Source organism: Hirundo rustica, chromosome 3 (assembly GCF_015227805.2).
Source record: "Hirundo rustica isolate bHirRus1 chromosome 3, bHirRus1.pri.v3, whole genome shotgun sequence".
Lineage (NCBI taxonomy): Eukaryota > Metazoa > Chordata > Aves > Passeriformes > Hirundinidae > Hirundo > Hirundo rustica.
This window is the reverse complement of record NC_053452.1, coordinates 26,024,215-26,038,277: the sequence shown is the minus strand read 5'-3', so window position 1 is coordinate 26,038,277 and position 14,063 is coordinate 26,024,215. Positions and strand designations below refer to the sequence as shown.

Sequence of the window (14,063 nt, the reverse complement as noted above, 5' to 3'; positions counted from 1 at the left end):
AGTAATTTCATTGTCTGGGATGTTTCATTTTCAGGAAGGCTGACACCTTAATTCAATTCCACCAACACGCTTGGTCTCTTTACACAGAAAAGGGAGATATTTTAATTTACTTAACATATGTCACAAAAGTATACAAATACCATTGGAAATGCATAAGCATATTAATGTATAGTGTAGGCAAATATTATTTTCTAATTAATTGAAGGCAACTTATTAATATTGAATATGAACAATAAAATGGGTGTTCTAGTCAAAATGTAAACAATAAGTAAATCAAAACCTACCCAGAGACATTTGGTTTTTGTTTTTTTTTTCCCCCAAATAGTTTGATTCTCATGCCACAGAAAATATGGAATACAGAAGTAGCATTGAAAAATATATTTCTAGTTATGCCTTTGTCTTTTTTAAATGCATAACTTTGCTTATTGTTCCCTAAATGTGAGAAAATTGTTTACCAAATCAACAGTGTTCATCAAATAGTATCTGTGATTTAATCTTACCAAATCATGAAATTATCTCCCAAAATCTACCAATATAAAACACAAACCAGAAAGATGTAGCCTCTTGATATAAAGCAGCTACCACAAAGAGATGCCAGCTGAAGGAAGCAGTACGTACAGCTCTGTGAAGATCCAAGTCTCGTCACATTACAGCACCAAAACCCACTGATATTTTTCAAAGACATAGGTAACTTTGTAGAACACTTACCCTAAATCAATAATTGAAAGCTTGAAAACAAATAGAAAACTGGTCTTCTGTTATTGCTATTAATTTGTGATTTTTTTTTCCCACCTAATTAAATTTTTTTTTTACATAAATGCAGATGGGAGACAATATGGGAATTTCAGAAGGGAGGAAGGAAGGCCCCACGCTTCTGGAGAAAAGAGAAACAATATCCTCCAAGGTCTTGAAAAGCAACAAAATTAAATCACCTTTCTTCCACCTCCATTTTGGGAGTGGGGTTTTGTTTGTGTTTTTTTTTTTAGAAAAATAATTCTGAATTCAGTTTCAGGATTTTGGGAGATTAATCCATTCACTGATTCCTTGAAATTACCTATACCACTGACTACAATTAGGAATAATTACCTCTACTTCTCTGTATGATCTACACTATCTACAGAAACCAGCGCTGGTCTCCTTGAAAATAAGTCTGTCTTATGCAACATAATGAGTTTTTTCTTCAAGATTCCTCCACCCTTTCAACTCTTTTATTCTTACTACAGATTTAACTTCATTTCATTTAAATTTCATTTTAATTGAAATTTTCCCATTCTGTAATTCCAGTTTCAGCATGGCTTTTCAGATATTTATACCACCTTTGGGCCACAGGCATTTCCAATATTTTTGCTCACATGCCAAGCTGATCTTGAAGCTGTCAAGACACCCTACTTCACAGCACCCAAAGGAAGCCTATTCTGTTACAACATGCATGTGTAAATACCTGCATTTAGAATCAAAAGTAGATGTTTCCATGCAGTGAAACAATGGTAATACACAGACACACATATTAAGACTGCTGTAGAATTATTTCACATATGGTAGCAACTAATTTTTATTATGATCTTGGCTGTTTTGCCGTATTTTTTAAAATACCCATTGGGCTCAGTGTATTTTTTATGCTAATAATCAAAGAATTTTTATTTAAAGCTAACATTTTTCCTGTTTATTATGGTTAGAGGTCAAAAAGTATCAGTGGTTGGCTTGGAGTGAATATTTTAATCCTCTTCTACCTTTTTAAGGGAAAACAATTTTAATGAGAAAGTTTAGGGGAAAATTTCTCGTCTGCAAAATAAGCAGAATCAGCATATTTTTTTAATATCTAGTATAGTAAAGCCCCCAAGAAAGGGTTGTGCTGGAATGTCCGGACAGACCTCACTCACATCAAAGAACTCTTGGAATTTGTAGCGCTGTGTGACTCCGAACACAAGGCTTCTTGTGGAAAATTGGAGTCTCCAGTTTCTACCTACCATAAAAATAGATTGTGTTTGGCTCTGTGCACATGACTATAACATTCTGGCTCTGGTCAGTGCTGCTTTGGTAGCTGTGATGGGGACACACGGGACAGTGGCTGAAATTGCTGGGGCAGATGAGCAAAGTGTGGAGTGAGTGACAAGTAAGTGTCACCACATCAATCACTGTCCCCAGCTGTGCAGGACAGATGTTGATAAACGGGAATAATATCAATGGAGGCCACCACCATGGAGGGGGCTCCAGCACTGGCCCTCTGAGGAGAGGCTGGAAACATTGAACCTGGAGGCAACACAAATTATGTGTATTTCAGTGAATTTACTGAGTAAAGACTGAGGTCTTACCAGCTCCAGAAGCTTTCTACTTTTAAGCAATAGTAATAGTACATAGTAAATAGTACAATATGTACAAAGAGTACTTTTAAGACAAAGAATAGAAGGAGCAGAACAGGATCAAAGGCACATTTCATCCTCATCTAGAAATCATCACTATTTGGAAAGGTAGCTTGAGAGAAATTTGCAGCTCCAGCTTTAGACCACTGAACTTGATATGAGCCTGATGATCTGAATGCACATGGAATAACCCATTATTTAACATATAAGCAGTGCAAAGTACTTTGAGACTTTCATTAATCCACTGTCGTCACCACAGTTTTCTAAGCTCAGAATCCAAACCACTGTGTTTAACAGATAAAATCACGCGCTTTCTATTTGGTTAGAAATCCTTGTGAGTGGTGAGGGATGTTCTAATTATCTTCAACAGAAAAAATAAGTGGATTTTTTGAGGATACAGTGCCACCGTACTGTACTATCAGCTCTACTATTGCTAGACAATTAGAAATTTGAGAAGTTTCAAGTGATCCAATGGGTTGAGTCCTCAGCAAAATGTCCTCGCATCATGTCCGATTATTTTCTTAATTGAAAAGAAACAAAGCAAAACAAAGAGCCCAGCCTCTTCCTCCCCATCTGTCCTTATGGGGCCCATCTTCTCAATCTGACAGAAATATTATTGAAAAATCAGTGAGCCAGAGGCTGCTCAGATTCCTCATGGGATTCTCCTCCAGCTGTACTGCTCTACAGCAATGAAAATTTTGCCACATAGACTCCAGATGATGTTTAAAGTATTTTAGCTAAAAGAGACTAAGCGTAATTAGAGTTAGAACAGTCAGCATTTCAAATAGTATTGACTCAACTGCAGGTGTTTTTTTCATCTCAGACAAGCCATTTAAAATTTATGCTGCAGGGATATCATCTGTAAAATTAGCCTAAGAAGTTAATACATACAGACTGTAAAGCACTATCTAAATTTTTTAGCATTTCTATTTCTACTTTCCTTTCTAAAAGCAGCATTATTTTACCAGAGCTACAGGCAAATATAGAACAGATCCTGCATATCTTGATAATACACACAGAGTACTTGGGATATGTATTCCTCTTATAACCAAGACCAACAAACATTTGGGCAAGTAGCTATTAAATAGGGCCGGAATAAAGGAAAACCACACCAAGAACTATCTAGGAAGATTTGTAACATTTCCTTAGAGTAAAAAATATTATGCAGTCATCAATTTATATAACATTTTGGCAGCTTTGGGGTGGCTATAAAACAACTGTTCTTCAGTAGACTGGCAACTCTGCTAACCATCAAAAAATACTAAAGGAAAAAGCATTACTGCTTAATGCTGCTTAGTCTGCTCATATCAGTGACTGTGTGGGTGGTTCTTGGAATACACATCTGCAAAAATATGGTTTGGATCAGTTGAGCTATAAGGAGATCAATTATATTCTCTTGTGGGTTTTCCACTTTTAATACTCATTCTTGCTTCTTCAAGTTCAGAAGTGCAGTACATAAGAGCTTGATGAAATAAATTTACTTGGTTAAGGTGATTTCTGTCATGTACCTGCAAGGGTGCTGCTGCTCAGTGGGGGCAGATTCTAATGTCCTCATCCACAGTGAACAGGATATAGTATCTGCAGCCATCAACGTACTTCTTTTGGATTGTGGGAGTTTTTGAGATGAAAAGCAAAATCATATCTTGGCTTCAAAATATGTCCAAGTTGCAAAATCCTAGTGTGGAATCAGACTCTGCAACCCACCATATATTATAAAAAGCCATGCTGCTTGATCATACAGTTCTGGTTTAGCTGAAAATAGCTCAAACTGCTAAGCTGAGACAATGAGAAAGCTTTTGCTATGGATTAAAATTTGGCCTAAAGTGGTGATTTTGGCTTGAGCCTAGTTGTGGGCTCTCCAATATTTAGTTCATAAGTTGAATTAAACACCTAAACAAAACTCCAAACTGCCGCATAAGCTAGATAACTAATGTGCATACCAAACACAGAAGTTTCAAAATATTTGTAGCAGCCAAATAAGACCTGGAGCAGTAACAGTTTTATACTAAACTGTTAATTTTCAAATGAAGCACAGAGGATTGGATGTCTCCCCTTCCCCCCCCCCCCCTCCATTGCCCTCCTCCCATCCCCAAGAAAATTAGCACTGTTTGGCCTCTCTTCAATTTTCCATATACTTCCTCCATCACCTCTTGCTCCTTTCTACTCCCCTTGTGTGATATTGCACTAAATTCCAATTACAGGCTCCACAGATCCCTCTCACTTTGTCTTCTTAATTATTGTTATTATTGCCTTACTGAAGACAATCTGGATCCTGACAGGTTGATAAGGAAAGCTGGCAAGACCTAAATAAAGCTACTATGTGCAAGAGGAAAGTTTTCTTCCTGTTTCTTGATGAAAAGAAGAAGGAAGTACCACAAAAAGAGTAGCTATTCATGTAAATGGCCTAAAGGAATTCTAGACCAGTCCTTGCTTATGCTGAAACACACTCAATGTCCAGTTAGTTTTTCATTTTCACGTATCACTACTGTCTTTTTGCGCTTTGGTTTAAAACACTGCATGAAAAGCATTGCTTGTGTGAAATTAGAAGGGGTCCTGCTCTACAATTTTGAAAAAAATCCCCTTGTGTACTGGGTCAGATCAGCTCTCACAGCTGCTCTGTCTTTTAAAGTTTATATTTACAGAGCAAAATTAATACAAATCTTGCTTAGGACATTCATCTCTGCTCGCTAGAGGGGAGCATGTCTAGAACTGCATCATAGCAAGACATCCAAAATACTTTTGATAAGCATCTCTGCAACTGATAAAATATAACTTTGCCTTTGAAATGCCCTTTGTAAACTCATCCAGAGGAGTACAAACATTCCTCAGTGGGAGATCTGAAATTAAAGTATTTCTATCTAAATATTCCAGAAATTAGTAAAAGACATAAGTGGAAGTATAAAATAATAATGTGGGAAAGTTTGAAGTCTAAATCCCAATTCTTTGCTCATCTGAGGAGAAACAGACTCACATCCTAATTTTGTAGTTCAAGATCTATGTACTGGAGAAATACTCAAAATATGCAAACAAACTTAAGCTGTGAATTAGGAACTGTGTACACATCTCTTTCACTTAGTTCTACCTTTGCAATTAAATAAATAAATTAGTGGGGCATTAAATTACCCTCAGCTTCCACAATGCCAGAATTTCATGGGTTTTTATCCTCTGCGTTCAGTAAAATCTAATGGGTAACTGACAGTGGGGTGGAGAGGGCAGGAACTGTACAGGATTATAATATGACATTAGAAAATCTTACACAAGGAGAGGACTTGGAGCCTCACGCAGGATTATGCTGAGATGAAATGTGAGCTTACAAAACCAACATCAGCAGGCAGTCATTCTTTCTATTTTATCACACCACCAAATATGAAATTTTTTTTTCACGACTTAATCATGGTAATTTTAGAGTGCCAAAACTGTACAGCTTTATACCACTTTGCAGCAGTTTAACTCTCTAGGATCAAAACTTTCTAATACCTTCACAGGAATTTGTGTAAGCCTGTGAATCATGAATAAACTAGCAGATCTATCTGCAAGCCATGGCAAGTCCATTAAGTCTTGTAGCTTGTTTTTCTTAGAACTGCAAGTCTTGAGATTGCTAGTCTTTGCTTTGGAAAAAGCATTTCAAGTAGTTCTTTCAAATACTCAAATCCTGTTCTGCCTTGTCTAAGTAAAGCACAGAGTAGCAGTGATACACCAATTTCATTCAAACATTAGAGTACGTGCAAAAATCACGGAGAAGTGTGTCTGGTGCTGCAGAATGAATGAACCTGTCCAGAGGCAAGGCAGGGCTTGGAATGAGTATAATTAAAGGGCAAATGTCTAACAGCCATAGGCATCCAATTTGAGCCATTGCAGCCTGCTCTTACCGTACACGTCCAAATTCTCAGGAGGAGAGGGACAGAGCAGTCAGTTTTGATCATCGTGAGCCATTCTCTTGAAACATTAATGGAACTCAGTTTTAACCTAATTCCTTTAAAACTGTAAACATCAACATCTTGCAGTAGTTTCATGGCTACATGCAGTGAATGCCCTCAAAATTGTAGCCACAGTCACCAGGTGCAGTGACAGAAACCTTTTTTTAATGGTCTGCTTGTACTACGTGTCTGCTCATGGTAGTCTGAGCAGAATCACGCTCTTCAGTGACTTCCCCGCTGCAGTATCCTGTTTACACTATGTACTTTTAATCATTTTAGAAGTATACTGCACACAGCATTCTTTACCGTGAGATTTATAGTTTATAAACAACTTTAAACTGCATTTGCCCTTGACAAGGTCAAGAAGGGCAAACAAACCATCAGCCACACCTTCAACTATAAAGTAGCTCAGATCTGTCATCCGTGTCAACCAATAAATAATAAAGATTGATGAAAGTAGCTCTTAAACTACTTTCAAAATGCATTCTATTTTCAGAATCACTAATGGCTGGCCATTAAGAAAGAAAACAAATGGATTTTTTTTCCTTTTTTTGGTTAGAGTTGTGTATTCAGCTGAAATTTAGACTGCTTAATACTTTTTTCAGAGAAGCATGATGGCACAATGGAACCAACATTGCCATAAGGAGAGTTGTTACATGAAACTCACTGGACAGCATGCTGAACAGTAAATATAGGAAACAGGATCCTTAATTTGTGTTTTTAGAAAATTTTTGGCTTCCTATTTGCCCCTTATCCTCATGCACATGTCAGCAAAAAGCTATCTCACTACGAAACTCTTCCCTCTCTCTCCTTCAATTAAAATTAAAACTACACTGTGGGTTGGAAAACACACAAAGATCAGTAGTAGCTAACGAGTAAAGCATGTTCCCAATTCCCAGGCCTAGATGGGACGTGGAAAAGGCTTGGGGTAGAAAGTTTGTATTATTGCCAGACCGCTCTATATAAACTATTTAAACCTCAGAGAGAAGATTTATTCTTCAATGCTCCAGGCATGCTCTTGCCTATGAATTCAGATTACCAGATGGTACAATTACCACCAACTTCAATGGTGCACCTTGAACATGGCTTTTCAAGGGCTGCAATGAGTCAACATACCATTAAGCAACACATCTTTATCCATGCAAATCACTGTGTGAAAAAAATTACGGGTACAGTTTAGTTTTATATGTAAAGTTCAGGAGTAAACAAGTGTAATCCAGGCTGGAATTTAGCTTCATGTGCAGCAACCCTGTTAATAAATTATGCCCAGTCAAGCTAGGACACAACATTGTAATATCTCTTATACAACTGGTAATATGGAATGGGTCTTTTTCCCTAAGAGCAAAATCTATGCCTTTGTGACTTGTGTTACAGTGAGGCTGAGCAGCTACGGAAGAAGAAAAAGGAGTGAAAAATCCTGGCTGCCCCTTAGAGTCCTGGACTAGAATGTAAATTATGGTCATGAAGTCCACAGTCTGCTTAGCAGATTGGAAAAACATAGGGATCAGGATATGTTTAATGTGAATGGATCCCTCAGACAATGCTGCCGAATTCTATCAAATCTCAATAGGATATGTACCTATGTAAAATTTTAGGAAGCTTAACTGGTTTTCTCACAGAATGACAAAAGACAGTAATGACCACCAAATTCTGACTTCCCCAGGCCTGCAAAAGCTTGAAATTATTAGAACTTTTCAATACATTACCTGTAAATCTTTAAACCTAGGTAAACTAGCCCCTCCTGGCACCTTCTTAGCAATGACTGAACCACTTTTGCTAAACATTTTCCAAAACAATTAAAACATTTTCCAAAACAAGTCCAAACAATGTCTAAAGCAGAAAATACTAACTGAAATTACATTTCAGCAATATTACAAACAAGTGAAGATAGACTATTACAAATACTAGGGAACTTTAATACATTTATTTCTACATGTGCTATCTGTACATCAAGTTAACTTAGACACTCTCAAGAGAATTTGAAGAAGGTGTAGTGCAATGAGATTATTTTAATTGCTCAGGGGAAGATCTGTTTATGGAACAGAATACATCAATCAACACATTTTGTTATGGTTTTCTGTGCATATTAACAAATTCCAGATCTCTATCAGATCTAGACCAGGCTCAGAGCTGGAACAGGTCTGGGGAGTCCTGTGAGCAGTTCTTCCCTGCTTTGTCTTAGATGAAAATCTGGTAAAGCAGTCCAACCCAGAGGATCTACATTCATTAGCGTCAAACAAAGAGTGCCATTGAAAATGCTTTCAGCACAGTTGCAACACTATAGCATCTCATCTGTTACTTATCAGGGAGAAGTGTTATTATAGGGCACATATTATATTCCCATATTATTTCTAAGAGAGTAGATAGGCAGCTTTCTGTAAAACAGACATTTTCCTTTACCTTTCTCTCATTTCTACAATCCTCATAAGTATTATAATCCATGTAAGACCCACATGACGCATTAAAAGTAATTTTAAAAGATCACCTTATATACTGCTATCAGTCTATATATTGCATGAAGGGAAATAGCCTAAATTTTCATTTCAGGAGTCCCTTGGAGCACCAGGTGGATGTAACATCAGATTGTAATTCTAGCTAGTGGCATTCAGCTATATTTTCTAGTAATCTTGAGGGCCATTTGTCACTTGGCTCTTCCACAAGTTTATATATATATAGATGGATAGATAGAGTACATCTATGTGCTTACATACATTCATCTCTGTGCAAAAATAGTCATGACTTAATATTAGCACGATTCATATCAGTCCTTGAAATGTCACAAGCAAGGTTGCAGGTATATTTCCAGCTCTGTTATCTTCTATCATGCAGATTCGATGACAACAATTCCTTAATGAGAAAAGCAGTGAGCTAAAAAAACCCTCCTGTGAGCCAGCAGCTGAACTGCACTGGGTCAGCCAGCACAGGAGTACTCCTACGAAATCCAGCAAAAAACAGCAACAAATAAATTCACTGACATTTTTTGAACAGCTGGTTCAAGCTTTTCAAGGTTTAAGATCGTTCATTACTCCTATAAAAGCCATTCAAACCCAGTTTGGAAATGAGACACATCATATATGCCATTTAAATAATTCACCTAGGCCAATGGGGCAATTGTGTCAAAATTACACTAAAATTTGGTAAACAACACACTATGAACATACTTCAACAATCCATCACTTGAAACATGAAAAAAATTTCAGTCAGGCTGAAAATTTCAGTGATCTCAAGGAATTAATATCTGAGTTCAAATATTCTGCTATGGATCAATTTTTTTTTTTTATTATTGCTAATAATAGTTTTCTGTGAACGTGTTTTGAAAGATAAGTCCTTATTCACTCCTATTGACACACAAGTTTAGTTTGAATACTCAGCCTAAAAGCCTAAAATTAAGATAGCACTTAACTACACCAGATGATGGAAAGCATTCATTCCTAACTGCAAGTCCTAGGGCGTAAGAGGGAGGAATTGTGAGAGGAAAATATCAAGAGGTATTATCTGTATGCACTACATAGGTCCAATAAAGAACTTATCTGTTCAGGAAAAGAAGTTCTCTCTGACTGCAATTGAGTTAACTCCCCAAGGACAAACTGGAGAACCATTACAGGTGTACAGGCGTAATTCCTAGCCCAATAATAAAGAACTGAACAAAGACTTCCCAGGTAAGCAGTAGGGTGGGACAGAAACATGATTAACAAAACCTTCCAAAAGCAACAAATAATTTGTTTTCCACAAAGTAAATTCACTTGTTAGCCACTATGAAAAGCTTGAGCTATCCTACCCGTGTCAAAGTTATTACAGCTTTTTACCCCTCACTTCTCTCTAGCCTCAACCTGTGCAGGTTTCCTGCAGAGATATCTCACCGCACCGACTGTGCTTCCTCTCATGCCAGCAACAGACACAGGTGAAATAAACGTTCACCTAGGGATATCTCCCAGTTAGTTTTGAGACTGATCAATTCAGTTTTCAATGAAAGCTCTTACTGACAAATACGGATACCATAAGAGAGCTGTGGCAGGAATACAAGTATAGAGATTACCAGAACAGAGTAAAAAAAGGCAAATTCCCTGTTAAATATTTTCAAGTTATGCTTCTAATGAATTTGATACTTGTGACACTGGTAAACTACTGAACTTATCTAACAGGCTGTAATTATACTTTTTGTGTTTGTTTAGTCATTTCTTTAATATGCAGTGGTATGGAGTGTGAACAAGCCAGCCTTTGCAAATGCATTTCATTTCCACATGAAAAAAACAGGCTTCTTTCTGATGACAGGAACATTCCTTTCCCCCACCCACCAGTTTGATTTATTACTCCTACTTAAATGTCAGCATTCAGTTGTTTCACCTGGCTTCTTTTTTTAGCTATGTAGCAAACTGAAATCAGTCCCTTGTCAAATTGCACATCTTGGTACAGCTGGGCCAAAACTTTACTACAGGTGAGAAGTTATTTATGTGATTACTGGCATTTTAACCACGTACACAGATTGTTGTTTTCCAAGAAATCAATGAAATTATCTATATGGAGGGGAAATAAAGCATAAAACCTTTTTTACACAGGAAAAAAATTTAATATTCTGTCCATGACTGCATCTCTGTTCTTTGGAGAAATAAGGCTACAAACACCACATTTGGTGCTCCCAAGGGACAACACTCAAAGAAATCCACAACTTACTGCCTTGAGAATCCAAATGACTGCACACTTGTGATTTAATATGGATTAATTCCCACCATAGAAAACATAGAAAACTATTTTGTGACAACAAAGAAAGGAGTGTATTCATCTGAGGTGTTTTCACACCTCAGATCACATCTGCAAACGTGTTCCCATCAAGTTATGCTGGATAAAGAAGACATTCCCCCTCTACCCTCCATCGATATCTATATAGATATGACTAAAATTTGAAATAGCAGGTTTTTAAAACTGGTCTGACACAAACTAAATAGGGCTTCTTTCTTTGTTCTCCTGTGAAGCCCCATAGTCACAGGGATGGTGGATGCTGGCCCAACCATGCACAAACACAACTTCCTCTCCTTCTCCCACAAACGTCCTTCTTCTACCACCTCTGCACTGATCTGCCCACAGAGGTAAAGATGTCACCTTCTCAGCTCTGTGCCTGTAGAAATATCACCAGCATCATCCACAGAAGCTGGGTCTGAGCAGCCTCAAACTGTAGGTCACCAAAAGCAGGCTTTACCCTGCATGTGTAAGGGCCCAGCTGTTCCACCACACACTCTGTGCTACTGTCAAGTCACTTTTGAAGAGAGAGAAAAGGAATAACTGGCTTCCCTCCCAGCTTTTAAATCCCCAAAATGAGCAAACAGCCACATAGAAAGAAAACAAACACAGTTGTACCTGAAATAACAATAAACTGACTCAGTACAATTAACAATTTTATATAATGGTATACATTTCATAAAATAAAAAAATTCTTAACAATTTTTACTTGAGATGAGAGATTATAGTTTAATTTTTTTTTTTTTTTTTTTTTCCACAGAATCACAGAATTGGCAAGGTTGGAAGGGACCACAGTGGGTCTTCTGGTCCAAGCTCCCCTGGTCAAACAGGGTCATCCCAGAGCACATGGCACAGGATTGTGTCCAGATGGTTCTTGGACGTCTCCAGTGAGGGAGACTCCACACCCTCTCTGGACAATATGTTCCAGTGCTTGGTCACTGCACAGTGAAGAAGGTCTTCCTCATGTTCAGGTGGAACTTCCTATGCATCAGTTTCTGCCCATTGCCTCGTGTCCTATTTCCTGGCACCACCGAGCAGAGCCCAGCTCCATGCTCTGACACCTCCCTTCAGACACTGACAGACATTGACGAGGTTCCCTCTCAGTCGTGTCTCCTCGAGGCTGAACAGGCCCAGCTCCCTCAGCCTTTCCTCCAAAGAGAGATGCTCCAGCCCCTTAATCATCTCTGTTCCCTCCACTTGACCTGCTCCAGGAGCTCCATGTCTCCCTTGTACTGAGGATCCCAGAACTGAACACAGGACTACAGGTGAGGCGTCACCAGGGCTGAATAGAGGGGCAGAATCACCTCCTCAGTCTTTCACACATTTTTGTCCCCTGGTCGCAAACAATAACCGACCACTGAAAAATAAACTGGTTATAATCCTCTCCTGAAATTCTACATAAAACTCAAGGCTGGCTTTCAGTAACTGCTAATAAAGCTCTCTGCAGCCCTTCCTCAACATCAAAAAGAAGAAACTTCTAAATTTCAAAAAAGATAATAGTATTTTAAAAGTTTCTGACACAGTTGAACTAGGAAGTGTAAGAAAAACCTTTATTTAATAAGAGCTGTGCTGTGCTTTCAATTAGAAAAAAATTGCACTCAAGCCAGTAATCACACTTAAAAATGTTGGAGAATCATTTATGCATTAGTATTAAAAATTATTTTTAAATTACTAAAATACCTTCATTTCCAAAGAGAGCCGCACCATTTGCTCAGTTACCAGCTCTGTGACGAATGAGCTGTCACTGAAATGCGTAATATATGATCTGCCTCACTGAGCATTTCCTTTCGTTTGAGAGGGTGCCTAAATAAATGTTGCATTCTACTAAAAGCAGGGCCTGCACAGTGTCAAAGTCATGGCTGCAGTGGGCTCCTGCTGGAGACACTCCAAACCCATGGCTCCTCTTCCTCCATCAGTGTTCAGAGTACTTGCTCTATTAATCATGACAACCTCTCATGAACTGGAATTACCCAAGTACCTGATGCAAGAGCACCGCTGGATCATCATAGCTGATGGAGGAATCTACCCTGTTCCAACAACAGGCTTGCCACCATTAGAATTGCTTCCAAAGTGGTCACCTTTGGTGGTAAAACTGAAGTACCATCACGTGAGCAACTTTGTACCATCCTATTAACATAACTGGTCCCATTTAAGCAAGTGCAGGAAACAAAGAGAACAAATATGAGAATAATTACTCAATAGCTGGTATGCCACTGCATTCAGTTTTTCAAGTAAATCACTGTGGACCAGTAGCTAATGCTGAAGCTCATCTGTTCTGCAGCTCCAGACACCAATCATCTGCAAAAGGAACGGCCACAGGAAACATAGAGATCAACTTTTCATTCACAGTCCCCTACAACAGCAGAAGGGAATGGTGGCCGACAAATGATTACTTTCCCATGGATCAGCTAGGAGAAGGGGGTTTCTCCTTTGTGCATTGCTCAGCTGAGCAGGCTTCAAAGAGCATGCTTCATGTAATACACCAGAACTGAACCAGAACTCAGATCTTCTGGTTACATCTAGTCAAAATATAGCATTCAGTCAGAGCAACTAATAACTCTAAGGGCTAAATTCAAGCAGGTACCAAGACAGAGCCAGTCTATATTTATGTTAGCAAATTTGCATGTGCAAAAGGACAGCACTGTGCATTTACCAATTATGTCCACACATGACTCTCTTTGGCTCCTTTTGAAAAGATACCTATATTTCTCATGATAAATCCTGGCCAAAGGCCTAGGTCGGTTCAAAGTGTCTTAGCCAGAAGCTGTGGACATAAAATACTTTCCAGGTGGTACTCAGCTCCTTGCAGAATCAAGCCCCAAAACAGGGAGTTCTTGTTGGAGTTTCTACAGTGAAGCTACTGATGGTTATGATGATCAAATAAGCCGTGCACCCAAAGGCTTGTTCACAAGCTTAAAGAAGAAGCACAGTAACTGCAAACTTGCACAGAATAGCAGCTTATTTAGCTTTCAGTAAATGAAGTGTTCTATCTAATAGATTTTTTTTCCTCCTCTGATGGGTAAATGTTTCCCCTATTACTAACGTGTGAAAT

At 38.3% G+C, this 14,063-nt stretch overlaps 1 long non-coding RNA gene across 1 annotated transcript in view; it reads right to left on the bottom strand.

Annotated features, from left to right (window-relative positions):
• Positions 1-8,220: 8,220 nt before the first annotated feature.
• LOC120751317 (uncharacterized) overlaps positions 8,221-14,063 on the bottom strand; it is a 154,296-nt gene continuing 148,453 nt past the window's right edge. The window contains exon 4 of the long non-coding RNA XR_005700381.2: positions 8,221-9,209. This is a non-coding gene — a long non-coding RNA (uncharacterized LOC120751317). The remainder of the gene's footprint in view (positions 9,210-14,063) is intronic.